The sequence below is a fragment of the Alexandromys fortis genome, unplaced genomic scaffold (assembly GCF_014885135.2).
Source record: "Alexandromys fortis isolate MF-2015 unplaced genomic scaffold, M_Fortis_MF-2015_v1.1 scaffold_69, whole genome shotgun sequence".
Lineage (NCBI taxonomy): Eukaryota > Metazoa > Chordata > Mammalia > Rodentia > Cricetidae > Alexandromys > Alexandromys fortis.
Window position 1 is genome coordinate 7,894,635 of NW_026067951.1, and position 17,638 is coordinate 7,912,272.

At 39.7% G+C, this 17,638-nt stretch overlaps 1 non-coding gene across 1 annotated transcript; it reads right to left on the reverse strand.

The window, feature by feature from the left end:
- Positions 1-5,591: 5,591 nt before the first annotated feature.
- Positions 5,592-5,721, reverse strand: LOC126506805 (small nucleolar RNA SNORA68). The gene has a single exon (XR_007593344.1). It is a non-coding gene; the product is annotated as a small nucleolar RNA SNORA68 (small nucleolar RNA).
- Positions 5,722-17,638: the final 11,917 nt, after the last annotated feature.

Below are 17,638 nucleotides of genomic sequence, written 5' to 3' on the forward strand. Positions count from 1 at the left end.
TTTTTTTTTTGGTTTTTCGAGACAGTGTTTCTCTGTGGCTTTGGAGCCTGTCCTGGCACTAGCTCTGTAGACCAGGCTGGTCTCGAACTCACAGAGATCCGCCTGCTTCTGCCTCCCGAGTGCTGGGATTAAAGGTGTGCGCCGCCATCGCCCGGCTCATCAGGTTGAGAGAATTTACCAGACCTTGTACTAAGCTGCAAGAAAACCTCCCTAGTTTACTTTCTTCTTCCACTTCAGCTCTCCATTAACCTTGTTCTACTTTGTAACCTTTCAGTCCTACCACCCTCACCATGTTGAAAAAGCTAAAAGTAACCCAGACCAAGGAAGTGGAAATGTTGCCTGAGCAATCATCAGACCAGAAAAATGAACCCAGATAAAGCCATCTGCAAATATCCAGAGGAGACAGTAGTTCACCATGGACATAATATGCTCTAGTGTGTCTAGTGAGACTCTGAGAGACTTTAGTAGGCTGTGTGGGAGGTCCTTCTGTCCATGTGTTGCTTTTATTGGTTAATGAATAAAGAAACTGGATTGACCTATAGCAAGGTAGAACTTAGATAGATGGGGAAAACTCAATTTAATATTGGGAGAAAGGAGGCAGAGTCAGAAGGAGAAGCCATGCAGCCATGCTGGAGACAGATGCCAGAATTTTAACTGGTAAGCAACAGCCACATGGTAATATACAGATTAATAGAAATGGATTAAATTAATATGTGATAGTTAGCCAATAAGAAGCTAGAGCTAATGGGCCAAGCACTGATTTAATTAAAACAGTTTCTGTGTGATTATTTCAGGTCTAAGCGGCCGGGAACTAACTAGAGGCCTCCTGACAACTAGGAGAGTTGGTCATGGTGGTAAATTTCTTCCTCTGTGAAGTGAACACAGAGGCATTAAAGAATCTGATGTGCAAGGCAGAAGTTCTCTGAACGTGGAAAATGTAAAGCCATCTTCCTTCGATTCATCCTGAACTCTGAGTCTTGAGGACCAAGAGAAGCCCATGAGCACTGAGAGACAAAAGGTAGTTCAGGAGCTCAAAGCAAATGTATTTACTTCCTGCATTTCCTTCCAGGTCAGACGTGAAGAATCTCTAGAATGAAGGGTTCCCAGAACCTTTTAGATTTGGCATCACTGTAGAAGGAATACAGCCTCTACCTTTACCTGAACTTGGCCACCTTTTGACAGAAATAAGCTTCAACTCTAGTCTCTTAATTAGTAAATATGTGTTTGTTCCTATCTGTGTCTGAATATCCTGGTTAAGTTCTGATAGGAGAACATCTTGGCAAGTTACCACTTTGTTGAGAAACTACCATTGAACATATTTTTCTCCTATGACATACTAGAACTAAGAGGCCAGGCGGACAAAATGATTTCACCCTAGTTGAGCACCAGAGAACACATCAGACAGCACACTGGGGGATTCAAATATCCACATTTCACAGTAAATTAACACCAGACCCATACATTCCTTCAAAGGCTAATTCATTAGGTCTGAGATAGCTACATGAGTTTTCACACCAGTAAATGAATATTATGCCTCAACACCTATCAGTTGGGCCATTTTCAAAACAAATGTGGTATATAGCTAGACCCTGAAACTACCTTTACAACTAAGTTACCATTAGAGCCTTATTCTTTCTGATCAAACTGGTGGTGCCAAGGTCCAAAGAACGAGGAATCTTTATGTGGGTCAATTAGAGAGATTAGGCCCTAACGATGCTTAAATTTTACTTAACTTCTCTTTAGTGAATACATTAATCTTGTCCTCCACCTGCAATGATAGTGCTTTCTGCATTAGAGAATACAGAGAAGAACTGCCAATGAATGGCGAAGTAGTGATTCATAGAAAATAAACACCTTCAGATGGAAAAGAACCTTCATGGAACCTAAAATTAAAAGCCAGTCTTCAGGGACACACACACACACACACACACACACAAGTTCCCAGGATTAAACACGGAGAAAACAAAACATTTCTGGTGTCCAGCTCTGGACTCGTTAAGACAATTTGGGGAGAGGGAGATTTGCCTTCAAGCAGAGATTTTATAAAAATAAATAAATAAATAAATAAATAATAAAAAAAGTCAGATTTCTGTAAGGCTCCTTAACGTGAAACTTGCCACTCAGAAGAGCCGATGTATTTAACTTTATTCCTTATCTATTCCAGAGGATTAAAATGAAGCAAACACCTCAAACAATGCAGAGCTGGATTCTGATGGTCGCTGTGCCCTCCGCTCCTTTTTGCAATTGCAGCTGCTAGAGGTTTCAGCGGCCAGCCCAGCGAGCGCTGTGGAGCCCTGCGGAGCACAAACCCCAGTCTGCTGTCCCCCTTTAGTAATTAATCTTTGCTTGCAGCAAGAGCCATCTTCTGCGGAGCTCAGCATTTGCCTGCAACTCTCCGACTTTTCCCTTTCTCATCCCCACTGCCTTTGTTTTTGGAAAGGAAGAGAAGCGTCCTCGTGGCATATGAATGAACCTTGCTTGGGAGGGCACCTAAGCTTTGAATAAGCAACGGTGCATGTGAAATGCATGTAGCCTGCATCAATCCAAGCATCATTTCTCTCCCCTAAATAACTCAGAAAAGATATGCCAACCTGTATTCCTTTCTGAAGATAATCCCAATATTTTTACCCATTAATAATGAGATAACTCTTGAGCGAATGCAATACTTTTTAAAAGCTACCATAAGCATCATGTGAATATAGGCAATCTATTCATGCACAGGGGGAGAAAAAGAGAAAAAAAGCAGTATTTTTAACTCTTTTACTCTTCACTGATGTAGTTTCCATGGAAACCATAACATTAAGCCAAGCAGCTACTTCGACATTACATAATACTGTCTAATGGTTAGTTACTCCTGAATAAGCGTGTTTATTCAGCAGCTTTTCGTCCATGTAATCAACCATATCTACCCTGATTAGATTAAACAGGGACCAGAGTCATGAAATCATTTATTGCAATGTGGTTTGTGCCTGTTCTTCATCTAGAAAATGGCAGACTGTGTTTGCCGAAGAAGAGGTGTCTGTGGAGGGTGCCTGTGAACTTGAGGGAAGAGAGTCTGGAGCTGCGGAGACACACTATTGTAGATCTGATATAGTCAGATGAAGGGGCTATGACGCTGATTCACGACACAACTGCAAGCCTTTGGTCCTCTGCCTCCTTTTAGCAAGAATTGGAGAGGGTTAGCTCAGATTCTCAGAGAACCTGTACATCTTAATAAAGCACCCGGGACAAAAGATACTTGCTACAGAAATTCTTGTTCCACTCAGGACCAAGAGTTCTCCCCACATGAGCACTGGGGTTTGTTGCTTGATTACTGTTGATTGAAAAAATTGTTTGGAGGGCATAACAGGCCACCAATTCCCTGTGACTCTGAGCTTTTTATTTGTGTTCTTTGTAATTACTTCATGAGACTATCCTCTGAGATCTTCTATGACTCCTTTCTCATATACAACTTTCAAAAAAAATTCGTTGTCCCCAACTTTACGGAGGTATGACAATTAAAAATTGTATATGTTTAGTCAGAATGACAAATTGATGATTTGGTGTATTTGATACTGTGGAGTAGCCTGCTAAGTTGACCTGTTAGTATACCCATCCAAAAATTTCAATGATTGCTTTTATCTTAGGACAACCCGGATGTTTTATTCATTGTTTTCATTTGTTGAAGTACATACAAATTTTATCTATTTTTCAATGAAGTGAAATAATGCTCACCATAACTAGTTCTTGGAGGCAATGCTCTTTGCAGGATATAGATATTTGATTTTTTTTTGTGACTGACAGGTGTGAGTTAGAGGAAATGAATTTTCCTTCTTTTTCCCCTTTCCTTTATCTTTTGTCAATAATTAGTAACTTAAATAGACATTGGAAGAGTCTGCTGGGAATGAATGGAATCCAAAGATTAGCTTTTTAAAGTCACTTAAGTATTTCTATAGCTATATAACCAATGTAATGCATTTTCTGCTTACTCTTCTTTATATTCGTATTGAAAATGCAGTGATAACATATATAGTTACTTTAGAAAGAAGATAGATAAACTAAAATTCCATTAAAATCTCTCGAAATCCTCCTCCTACAAACAATGAATTTTCCCTTTTTTGGAGGGGTAGGGTGCAAAAGGCTAGGACATGCTGCTAGTTACTATAGGAAAAACCTTTGTTCCAGGCCTGCAGCTCCTTTCTTATAGCTGTTGATTCTCTCTCACCTCGTGAGCACAACACTTTCTATGTCAGAGTCCCAACTCTTTTTCTGTAGTCTTTGCATAGAGAAAAGCAGAAAAATTACTTTTCCTAGTTTTCTAGAGGTTTCCTTTTCCCCGCCCTCTTTTTGCTTCCACTAGTGTAGGCTCGTTTAGCACACATTCCCCTTTTCTGGTATATTCTTCTCCTCCTCCTTCCTTCCTTCCCTTCTAGGCATCATGCCTTCCAGCCCCACTCCTCCTTTCGAAGATCCAGATCTACTGAGATACCAGACTATAAAGCAGTTCCCACTGAATGCACCATCCTCACCTCCACCCAACGTAAGGGAACTCCTCATCTTCCTTTCACAGGGAAATGTAGTCTGTAGGATTCAGACACACTACCCATGAAAGACACATCATCAATTGTTGACAAGCTCCCTTCATTTATTGAACAGATGTTTATAGGCCTCCTATCCTGTCAAGCCAAGTGTAGTCCACAGAGGTGAACAAGACCAATAAGAGGCAATGGCTAAAATTTCTCTTCCTCTGTCTTGAATATCCTTGTAGCCTCAGAACATACCAAAATCTCTGATTCACAGTTCACACTTCCTTTATCAATTTTTTTCAAACTTTCAGTTTTATTACATGTGATTACTAAAATTTTTGGAAAATAAAAACACATAAATTAGCAGAAAGATAATACAAGGCAATTCATCTACACTTGTACTAAGCAGAAATTAACACTGTCCTGTTTTAGATATGTGTAGATTAGACAGTAATACAAATCATCTCAAAATAGGACCATGGGCAGGGGAGATGGCTCAGTCAGTGAAATAATTGCTATAGGGCCTGAGGTCCTGAGTTCTGATCCCCACATGGTAAAAACTTAGGTTTGGTGCCAGCACTGAGGAGACAACGACATGTTGATATAAGTGATCTTGAACCTGCTGGCAAACCAGCCTAGCCAAATTAGTGAATTCTAGGTTCAATGTAGGCAAATCAATGAATTCTAGATTCGGTGAGAGACTCTGTCTCAGAATATAAGGTGGAAAGTATCTGAAGAAAAAAAACAAGTATTGACTTCTGACTTCTAATATGAATACACACACACACAAACACACACACACCAGGTTCATATGAGCTTTGTTTTCAGATGATCCACAAGAATCATCACCAGAATTCTGAATGACCTCATGCCATACCTAGCATAATAGCTTGTGAATGAGGAGACACACATATGTACCACTGACTAGAACCATCTTGGCCTTGGATTTACTTTTGTCTTTTTCTTGGAATTGCACCAATAGTGAAGTTTAGCTGATGTCTTTTACCAGGAAGCAAGAGCATAAAAGGAAGCAGGGAGTTGATTCCCCAAAGACCAAAGAACTCAAAGCACCCAGGGTGCTCTCAGTACTGTAGAACCTCCTGATTCACTCTGAGGGGCACAGCATATCCCCCAAAGGTGACAAGGCCCCCTTGCTGTGTACACCAATGTTTAACTAGCCAATACAGGCAGCAGAGGTTCTTGGGTTGGGAGTGGGGAGCTCACACGTTCAAACAATGGAAACTACTCTCAACTTTTAGTATGTCTCTTTCATAGCCATTAGCCTCTGTCTATGGTGATGATGAAGCATTGCCCTTGCTACTACTGATGGCCTATCCTGGGCGTGATTAATTAATTTCTCATTTGAACACAAAAGATCCTAAACAACCTATCATCTGATTAAGTCTACTGGGATATTAAAAAGGCATGATAGTAGGCAGGCAAACACAACACAGTGCCGTATATTAAAAGAGAAGCTTGCTGCAGTCCTTTCTCTGGATACTGGGAAAGCATTTGAAGATGGAATTCAGATCTATTCCTGATGAAAATGGTCAGAGCTCTAGTCACTGTCCTCCCTGACCACACAAGACCCTGACAAAAGCAGCATAAGGAATGGCAGGTCTCTTTGGGCTCACTGTTTGACCGCACGTGCACAATGGTGGGGAAGGTACGACCCTGGGGACTTGAAGCCTCTGGTCATGTCATGTGCAGTCAGAAAGCAGAGAGACGTGAATGCTGGGGCTCAGTTCCCTTTCTGCTTCGTGTTCCATCCAAGACCCCAACCTTTCGGATGGTGCTGTCCACTTTCAGGGCGTATCTTCTCTCCTTATGTGACCCTCCCTGGAAAGATTCAGAGTTGTGCTCCCACGGTGATTCTAAACCCCATCAATCAAAACAATCAAAATTAACCACCACATTCGGCAAAGCTCAGAATAAAAGGAAACCTTCCCATGGTATTTAAAAGTACCAGGGCTAGAAAGATGACTATGCACCTAAGAACACTGACTTCTCTTCCAGATGATCCAGGTTCAGTTCCCAGAACCTACATGGTGGCTTACAACCTCCTGTAACTCTGCTCCCCCCACCCCCCGCGGGAGCCAATGCATTCATAGGCATCAGACATACACATTGTGCACAGACTTGCACGCAAGCAAAATGCCCAAACACATGAAATAAAGTAAAAAAGTCAGTAAAATATTAGTAATACATTTCCCCCATTATAATTTATTTATTTTATTTTTGCATGTTTTGCTAGCACCTTACCACTGAGCTATAACCATTTTGTCTTTGGTAAGACAGATTCCATTAATTTTTCCCAGGTAGGACTTGCACTATTGATTCTTTTGCTTTAGACTCCCCATAAGCAGTCAGGACTCAAAGCCTGGGCTGCTATTCAGATTTTAATTTTAAAATGCAAATTATCAGCTTGCTGGTAAATTGGGCATTGTTTCACCAATCTCCCCCAACAATTGGCTAAGAAAAAACAGGAAGGCTAAATACTACAGAGGAACAGACTAAACTGTTCTTATTCCTCACTATTATCACTATTGACTAATTAATGTGTCAAATTTTCCATTCTCAGAACAATTTTGTGGAACGAGTGTAAATATTATTCTTACTTATGCAAGGTTTCAGAGCTAGGAAAACGCATAGCCAAGTTCTGACGTCAGGCAATCTGATGTCAGGTCCCTGTATTTTATTACTGGATTAGTTCCTTTTCTGCTGCTGTGATAACAGACCATGGCCAAAGGCAACTTCAGGAAGAGAGGGATTATTCTGGCTATGGTCCCAGAGGGATAAAATAGATACTAGCAGGAGAGGCCCAGCAGCAGGAAGAAGGCAGATCTCATTTTGATCCACATCAGGTATTGGGGGACACAGGAGGGGGGGGGGGGGGGGGGGGGTGTACAGGAAGTAGGGTGTGTACAGGAAGTCTGGGGCACAGGAAGTGGGGAAGACACAGAAAATGGAGTGAGACTTAGGCTCTTAAAGCAAGTACTTTCTTCAGCAAGGTTCCTCTTCCTAAAGTTTTCACAACAGACCCAGACCATACCACCAACTGGAAATTAAGCATTCAAATACGTGAGCTCATACAGGCACATCTCTCATTCAAACCTCCACAGTCCCCATCTCATAACTCCTAAATATAAATCCAAAATTAAAAATAAAGATGACTGGTAATGATCATAACTATGAAAGTAGGCTGTCCCGCTTCCGAGCCATTTAGCCATAAATGTGTAAAAACAAGCAAATGAAACCAAGAAGCTTGCTTAAATATCACAGTTTTCCTCCTGACTTAACAAAAACATTCTTCATTACAATAAGAAAAATTTTGAGCGTCGCAGAAGAATGTGAGACCTCTCCAATGGCTCCTAATTATGAAATTCAAACAAAGTATGTGCCTTGTCCTTTTCTCATTGCATGAGACTCTATAGGTCAGGTAAAGCCTATAAAATTAATGAACTACAGTTCATCTGTATGCCCTGGAGCTTGGTAAGTATACCGAAAATGTCCTGTATTTTCCTTTAGCCTCACAAAATTAAAACTGGTCAGCAGGACTGTGAACATTGGAGAAAGGGAACCCTTCCAATAAAAAGACAGACTCACTAGAACACTTTATTATCCACAAAAGGACTCAGACCAGTACACATAACAAATGTGCGAGTCATGTGACAAACTAGCTCATAACATCATAGTGAAGAAAAAAACTGTACCAAATGTCTTATGTTACTAATATCAAGAATCATGCCTTCAAAGAGAAATGTTCTGAATTTCTTGAAGGCGAGACAACCCTCACTAGCAGATTAGATCTTATAATGCATCGTAGAATGCACACAGGGAAAAAACCCTATGCATGTATGCAGTATGAGATGGCCTTATACTCTAAGGTAGAATTGCTACTCACCAGACAATGATACTTGGGGGAAACTCTATGAATGGAATAATAGTGGAAATTGCTTTTCCTGGAAGACACAGCTCATCAGCCACCAAGCTACTCACACAAGTGACAAGCTGTATGAATATAAAGTGTGTGGGAAAAGTTTCCACCATACAACATCCTTTACTATACTTGAGATCACTTGTATTTCCTCATCATCCCCCTCTTCTCTCCCTCTCCTCCTTTGACCCTCCTATTCCAGTCTCTCCCCATCATCCTTCCATAACTATTCTATTTTCCCTTCATAAGGAGCTCTAACCCTCCCCTCTAGGCCCTTACTCTATACCTAACCTCTGTGGTTCTATGGACTGTAGCTTGGTTACCACTGACTTAGCAGCTAACACTCACATATAAGCAAACGCATACCACACTTGTCTTTATGCATCTGGGTTGCCTCACTCAGGATATTTTTTTTCTAGTTTCATCCATTTATCTGTGAATTTCATCATATCATATCATATCATAACTAAGTAATATTCCATTGTGCAAATGTACCATACTTTATTAGTTAAACTGTTGAAGGACATCTAGGTTGTTTTCAATTTCTGGTTATTATGAATAGACCAGCAATGAACATGGTTGGACAAAACTCTCTGCAGTAGGATGAAGCATTATTTGAGTATATGCCCAAAAGTGGTATAACTGGATCTTGAGGTAGAGAGATTCCCATTTTCCTGAGGGACTGCCACACTGATTTTCATAGTGACTATACAAACTTGCACTCCCACCATTTATGGATGTGTGTTCTCTTTACTCCATATCCTCACCAGCTGGAACTGCCATTTGTTTTATTTTTTTATTTTTTGGATTTTCGAGACAGGGTTTCTCCGTAGCTTTTTGGTTCCTGTCCTAGAACTAGCTCTTGTAGACCAGGCTGGCCTCGAACTCACAGAGATCCGCTTGCCTCTGCCTCAGGAGTGCTAGGATTAAAGGCGTGTGCCACCACCGCCCAGCCTGTTTTATTGATCTTAGTTATTCTGACCGGTATAAGATAAAATCTCAAAATAGTTTTGATTTGCAGTTCCCTAATGGCTAAGGATGTTGAACATTTCTTTAAGTGTTTCTCAGCCATTTGATTATCAATTTTTGAGAATTCTCTAATTATACTTGTACACTACTTTTTAAGTGAGTTGTTTCCTTGATTTCCAGGTTTTTCTTAATTCTTTATATATTTTGCATATTTCTCCTCTATTGGATGTGTAGTTAGCAAAAATATTTTCTCATTTTGTAAACTGTCATTTTGTCTGAACAACAACGTCCTTTGCCATTCAGAGGCTTCTCAGTTTCATGAGAAGCTAATTGTTTATTTAATTAATAGAGATCCTATTTATTAATTGCTGATCTTAGTGCCTGTGATTCTGATGTTCTGTTAAGAGAGGGATTTTTTTTTTTCTGTGCCAATGCATTAAAGGCTGTTCCCTAGTTTCTCTTCTAATTAGTCTATCTGGTTTTACATTGAGATCTTTGATCCATTTGGAGTTGAATTCTGTGCAGGGTGCTAAATATGGATCTATTTGCATTCTTCTGCATGCAGCCATCCAGTTTGATCGGGACCATTTGTTGAAGATGCTGCCCTTTTGCCTCTTTGTATTTCTGGCTTCTTTATCAAATCAAGTATCCATACGTGAGTGAATTTATGTCTGGGTCTTCACTTTTATTCCATTTATGGACATTGTTGTTTTGCCAACACTATGCTGTTTTTATTACTATAGCTCTGTAATACAACCTTAGGTCAGGCATGGTGATACTTTCAGTGGTTATTTTAATATTTGGGATTGTTTCAGTTATCCTGTTTTTTTTGTTTATTTGTTTCCATATAAAATTGAAATTATCATTTCAGGATCTGTGAAGAAATGTATTGGAATGCTTATTAAAACTGCAGATTGCTTATGTTTAATCATACTCATCTATGAGCATGGGAGATCTTTTCATTTTTTGATATTGTCTTCAGTTTTTTCCAAAGTCACACAAATCTTTCACTTGCTAAGTTAAAGTTATCCCAAGATATTTTATATTATTTGAGACTACTGTGAAAGATACTGTTTTCTTAATTTCTTTCACAGTCGATTTCTCATTCATGTATAAAATGGTTACTGATTTTTGTTAGTTAATTTTGTATCCTGCTAATTGGCTAAAAGTGATCATTAGCTGTAGAAATTCCCTGGTAGGGGCAGGGAACCCTGACTGCTTTTCGGACTAGAGAGGGAGGGGGAAAGGAGTGGGGGAGGGGGAGAGGGGTGGGGGAAGGGGAGAGGAGTGGGAGGAGGAAGAGGGAAATGGGAGGCTGGGAGGAGGCAGAAATTTTTTTCAATAAAAATATATAAAAAAAGAAATAAAAAAGTATTTAAAAAAAGAAAAAAAAGAAATTCCCTGGTAGAACTTTTAGGGCCACTTATGTGTATTATTATATCATCTGCAAATAAATATTATTTTACTTCTTCCTTTCCAATTTGTGTCTCCTTGATGCCCTTCAGGTATCTTATTGCTCTAAGCTAAAACTTAAGTATGGAGAGAGTGGGTAACCTTATTTTATTCCTGATTTTAGCAGAGATGCTTTGAGTCTCCATTTAAGCTGATGTGTGCTATGGGCTTGCTGTAAACTGTCTTTATTATGTTTAAGTAGGTCCCTTGTATCCTTAATCTCTCTAAGACTTTTATCATGAAGGGGTGTTGGATTTTGTCAAAGGCCTTTACTCATCTCATGAGATTATCATGTGTTTTCTTGTTTTTCAGTGTGCTTACATTGTAGGTTACATTTATCAGTTTACGTGTGTTGAACCATCCCTGCATGTCTGGAAGGAAACCTACTTGATCATGATGGAAGAATTTTTAAAACATGTTCTTGGATTTGACTTGCCAGTATTTTTTTAAAAAATTTTTTGCATCTATGCTTGTAAGGGGAATTGGTCTGTAATTCTCTTTTTTTGTTGGGTCTTGATGTGGTTTGGGTATCAGGATAACTGTGGCTTCATACAAAGAATTGGGTAATGTCCCTTATGTATATATATTATGGAAAAAATTGAGGAGAAGTAGAGTTTATTGAAAGTCTGATAGAATTCACTGGACAGGTCAGTCAGACAGAAAATTAACAGAGAAATAAGGAAACTAACAGCTCCTTGACTGAAGAATGGATTAAAAAAAATCTCCAATTTTTAATATAGGCAGTTAGTAATATGAATTTTCTTCTTAAAACAACCTTCATTGTGTCCCATCAGTTTGGGTATTCTGTGTATTCATTTTCACTCAATTCTAGAAATCAATTAATTTCTGTCTTGGTATCTGTTTTGAACCCTTTTCACTCAGTGGAGAGTTGTTCTGCTTCTGTTTGTAAACTTTTTTCTATGTATCTTGTTGTTGATAGACAACTTTAACATGTGGCAGTCTAGCAGGATGCAGGATGCTATATAAATTTTCTTGTATCTGTTGAAACTTGCTTTGTGTCTGAGTATGTGGTCAGTCTGGAAGAGAGTTCCGTGAGGTAGTGAGAAGAAGGTGTATTCTTTGGTGTGTGAGTGAAATGTAAATAATAGCTATGTCCATTTGTTTTATGTCAGTTAGCTCCAGCATTTCTTTGTTTAGTTTTTGTCTGGAAAAAAAACCTGTCTATTAGCAAGATTAAGGTATTGAAATCACCCACTACCACTGTGTGAGGGTCAATATGTGATTTAAGCTGCAGCAGTCTTTCTCCTATAAACTTGGGTATTCTTGTGTTTGGTGCATAGATGTTAAGAATTCCAGTATCCTCTTGGTAGAGTTTCGCTTTCATGAATATGTAGTATCCTTCTCTATCTCTTCTGATTAGTTTTGGTTTGAAGTCAATTTTGTCCGATATTAAAATGCCTACACTGGCTTGTGTCTAAATCCATTTTCTTGGAATATCTTTTCCTATTCTTTTACCCTGTATCAATGACAGACATAAAAATCTTGGTAAACAGGCACATGCCTGTATTTCTAACCTTAGCGAGGCAGAGGCAGAAGAAGCCATGGGCCTTGATGGCCAGCCCTTTAAGCCCACTTTGTGAACTCCAGTTTCAATAAGAGATCTTGTTTCACAAAGATAAACAAAAAAAATAACAAATAAAAAAGTAGAGAACTAATGAGAAAGACACCCAATGTCAACCTCTGGCCTTCAGATGTATGTATAAATGCACATATATATATATATGTATATATATATATATATGTATATATATATACACACACACACACACACACACACACACGCCACATCACATATACAATCCATATATGGACATTTACACATGCATACAATTTGTTAATTTCCTACATCCTAAAGGCAAGGCTATAACTTTTACATCTTTGTTTCATAGAGAAATTGCCAGTCAAACTTTTACCATGTCAAACTTTTATTCTGGATCTGCTCCTGAAATTCAAGAAATACCTAGTCATCCAGGGTGTCATGGCACCCTCTTATAATCCCAGAGTCTGAGAAGCTAACAGAAGAAGCTCATAAGTGTGAGCTCAAGCCTGGACTACATAGCAAGACCATGTATCAAACAGAACCAGGCATGGTGATTTATGCATGGGACCCCGGCATTTGGTAAATCTGGAGCTGGAAATTACCATGGCCTTGAGGACAGCCTTGGCTACATATGAGTTCTAGACTAGCCTGGATTAGAGAGTGAGATCCTATCTTGAAAAAGAAGAAAATGATCTTGTAACCAAGCATCTATGTCCTTGGGCTAGATCTATATTCTCCCCCTCATTAAACAGGACTTCACCAGTTTGAAGTCAGTGACAGCTAAGATAGGAACTTCCTAAGAATTTCTCAAGTGCCACTCAAGGATAAAATGGCTTACCAATTAAGTTAACAGTGCCAATGAGGTTGTAAGGACCAGCTGCTGACATGTGCATGAGAACCCCCAGCCTCAATTAGGTGCACGTTGGATACTGTTTAAGTGGACCCTGCGACAGTCTTGGGCAGATGTGGGAACGAACAATTCCAGCACCTCTGCTTGGTAGCCAAGTGACCTTGGGACCTGCACTTCACTTTGCTAAGCCCTTGTTTTCTCAAAAGCCAAGATGAAAATGTGTCCAAAGAGCTACTACACCAAAGCTGGGTGGATCTTAAATTTCCGTGAGAGCTCATTGTCCTTTTCCTCCTCCTCCTTCCACTTATTCCAAAAGATCCAAAAAAACTTCTCCACCCAGCAGAGAGGCATTGGCTTAGCACGAAATAAGGACCTCTGCCTGAAATTAATGAAGACTCCTTTGTCCAAATTCCCTCTTTTGCAGAGTGGCTGTGAAGTTCAACTGGTGAGGTAAGGCTGTATTTCAAAGTAAAGTGATAATATCTAAAAATACTACATCATAGTTGGGTTAAGAGACAGATCAGCCAGTAAAGTGCTATCTACGAAGCCCGAGGACATAAGTTCTGATCCCGAGCGCCCAATACAAACCAGGTATAGGACAGTCACACCTCAGGGGTTTCCCAGCCAGCCAGTCCAGCTCCAGGTTCAGTGAGAGCCCTTGCATCAAAAACTAAATATAATAATTATAATAATAACAATGTGGAAGATCAATTGAAGAAGACAACCTCTAGGTTTTACACACCACACCCACACACACATATATGCACATGCATAAACACATACAAAGGATGAAAGCTATATTTCATTCTTCTAATGTGAGTTTCCCATAAACATATTTTTAATTTGGCCTTAAATAGCTTTTAGAAAGGAAAAATTGCCCAATTTTTATTAGAAATATATTTAAGAATACACAACTTTAGGAAAAGTATACCATTGTCATTTTCACATGTTCACACACACACACACACACACACACACACACACAAAGATGGTCTCTGCATAAAGCTAGCTCAAAACCAAGTGCATAAAAACCATAAGAGATGTGGGCTTAGCTCTGGATACTAGCTAGTGAGCTGTGAAGAACAGAGCCAACCATGCCCTGGGGGCCTGCCTCAGACACCACATTAATGATTCCTGCATACACAAATTCATTACTTGTTTAATTAAGTTAAATCAAGAATTGAATTTGTTTAATCATTAATTAAGAAACAAGTAGAGCTGTGCTGAAATTTAACACCTCAGGAAAAAAAAACAAGGAAAAAAATAATTATAACATTTTTGTACTCTATATCTATCTACCTATCCAATAATTTATGGCTCTGACCTCCCAAAACTACACACACACACACACACACACACACACACACACACGGGGTGGGGAAAAGATGGAAGACAGATGATAGATAGATAGATAGATAGATAGATAGATAGATAGATAGATAGAGATAGATGATAGATAGACATTCAAACTTGTTGCTATTTTTCAAATGAAAGAAAGTCATTTGTTTGCACATGAGAAATGAGTTTTGTTCATTCTAAAGGTAACATTTTCCGCCCTTTGAAAGAAAAATAGGACCAGGGAGGTGCTCCTTCAATACAGTGTTTCCTGTGCAATTAGGGGAACCTATGCATGGATCTCCAGAACATAGCCAGGGGACGAGATACACTGCTGTAACCCAGGGGTGTGGAGGCAGGAGAATCCCAGGAGTGTGCTGGATAGTCTAGCTGAAACTGTGAGCTCCAGGTTCAGTGAGAGGTTCCGTCAAAATAAAATGTGAGGATGAATGGAAGAAAGACACTCAAGGTCAATACTGGGTGTCCTCGTGCTTGCCAGCAGTTGTACGTGCACACACCTGTGCTAATAGTTAGGCACACCAGGCACACACACGCCATGAAGATAGAGACAGAAAGAAATAATGATGATCTTTATCCCCAAAGAGTTAATATTGAGAGAAGATATTAAATTTTAGTCCCAACTAGGTTCTCAAGAAAAGCACCAATCATGTCAGGTCCTTTGGTAGTGACGCTGAGAAAGTTTGTCCAGCCTTGCCTCTTACGCCAGTATTCAGAAGAAAACAGGGAGCTTCACTTATTCAATATCTGTGATGAAATTTTCTCTGAGAAACTACTGTCAAATGTGAAACATCCCCTCAAGCCCCGGGGCTCACAAGGAGGTAAGAATACAGTCATTTCCCCTGAAAATATAGGCAGTTCCCCCCAAATAAAATACTGGGCATGGCTTGAGTCTCCCTGAGCCCTGCAATGGGTTCGTGATTTGACATGCTTTATTAGTGCACTTGGGCACTGGATTCTGGCCGCTACTATTCATCAACTGTCTCTCTCCTTCACGGAGTCTTTTACAGGTGTTTCTCTCAGACTGGATGGGAATCCTGACGTGCTTGATTTGGGGTTTTCTATTATAGTGTGTGTGTGTGTGTGTGTGTGTGTGTGTGTGTGTGTGTGTGTGTGTTGGGCATGAGTTTCACTTGATGACATGATTCAAGAATGTGCAGCTGAGACTCCCTGCTTTGGCATAATTGTCCATATCCTGGACTGGTTGTCATAGCAACAAGCATCCAAATTATTGACCTGTTTTTTTTTTTTTTTTTTATTCTAGCTCTTCGGGGTAGGTGAAGAGAGGGAAACACTTCCTCCCAGTTGTTCCCAGCTAATGTGAATGAGTTTTCCTGGAAGTGGATTTTTAAAACTCCTCTCTTCCAAGCGATAGCCTGATGGGTTAGTCAGAACACATATTCACTCGAACTACATGGAACCCTATGAAGCAGTATATCCCACGCTTGGATAATACATGGAACTCCCCATATCTGTCATGGAAAGTTAAAATCTTTGTCAACTGAAGTAAATGTGAAAACTTAGTGTAAAAAGAAGTTGCAGATGAAAAAAGGACAGAATTTATTAAATGGGAACAGAATAGAGGCAGAGTAGATTCCTTTGAATGATCCAGAAAAATATGTACATTTTTAGTGCCATCCATAAAACACATGTGTATGTGATTATTTGTACAGTTAAATATATAAACCTCTTAATCAGTATCTAATTTTAATAACTACGATTTGGGTTTATTATTAAATCTCCTGTTCAGTATAATCTACAGATCTGCATGCATTTGTACGCTTGGTACAGCTATGAAGGAAACAGTCAACAGGCAGCTTCCCCTACAGAGAGGCAAAGAATGCTGGTGACTAGAACTCAAAGCCCAACAGCAAAGCCTTTAAAGAGAAGCACACAATGCAAGGAAAAGGACATAGTGGCTCACACCTACAATCTCAATACTCTAGAGGATAAGGCAGCCCAGACCACACAGTCAATTCTGGGCTAGCCTGGACTATAGAGTGAATACTGCCCTACCAACCCCCACAAAATAATCTACAAAATACTCCAAACGGGTCAGTCTCATAATTGGAGAGCTGAGGGGAGTGGTTTTGGATGAAGGCAGGAGGAAGGGCAAGGAGAAGTGGAGGCAGGAAGATCTGGAGTAGAGGGTCATCCTCAGCTACATAATGAGTTTGAGGCCAGCCTGGGCTATGTGAGACCCTGTGTATATATTAATATATGTGAAGTTTGACAATGAAGACGGTAATGGTGTTGATGGAAAATCCACAGGAAGATATCATTCAACCATTTCAAATGCTGGCCTACAGCATGGAATAAATTTTCAAATAATCTGATATTAGAGAATCTTCAATTAAGATGGTACATAGTGCAGATGTCAAAAGATCATATTCAAAACAGTGACAAGAAATTAAATGTAACAATAAGTGTTGCAGTACTCCCATTTCCGATGTCCTCTAGGAAGAGTATAGACAGGCATATTTATTTGGTTTTATCAATCCCAATGTCATATCAAATTATCCTTGTCTGTGGCCCCACTTAGCTTTCAACTTGACACATCCTAGAGTTATCTGAGAAGGGAGTCTTAGTTGAGTGGTGGCCCAGATTTTACTGGCATGTGGAGGTGTCTAAGGGAGATCCCCTTACTTGGTTACTGATGCAAGAGGACCAAGCCCATTGAGAGCAGTACCATCCTAAGCAGGTATTCCTGGGCTGGCTGAGCATGGACCTAGGCCTGTGAGTGAGGCAGCAAACAGTATTTCTCTGTGGTTTCTGCTTAGATATCTTGCTTGAGTTCCTGCCCTGACTGATTTCAATCATGGGCTGTAACCTGTAAGCTGAAATAAGCCTCTCCCTCCGTTGAGTTGCCTTTGGTCATGGTAACAACAGGAAATAACTAAAACATCCATTGTATAAATCATGTTGGCCTTGATTACATACAAGTGATAAGCATTCACCAAATCTTATAGTGAAACATGTTTTAAAGAGTATCTGTGTTTATGTTATATATA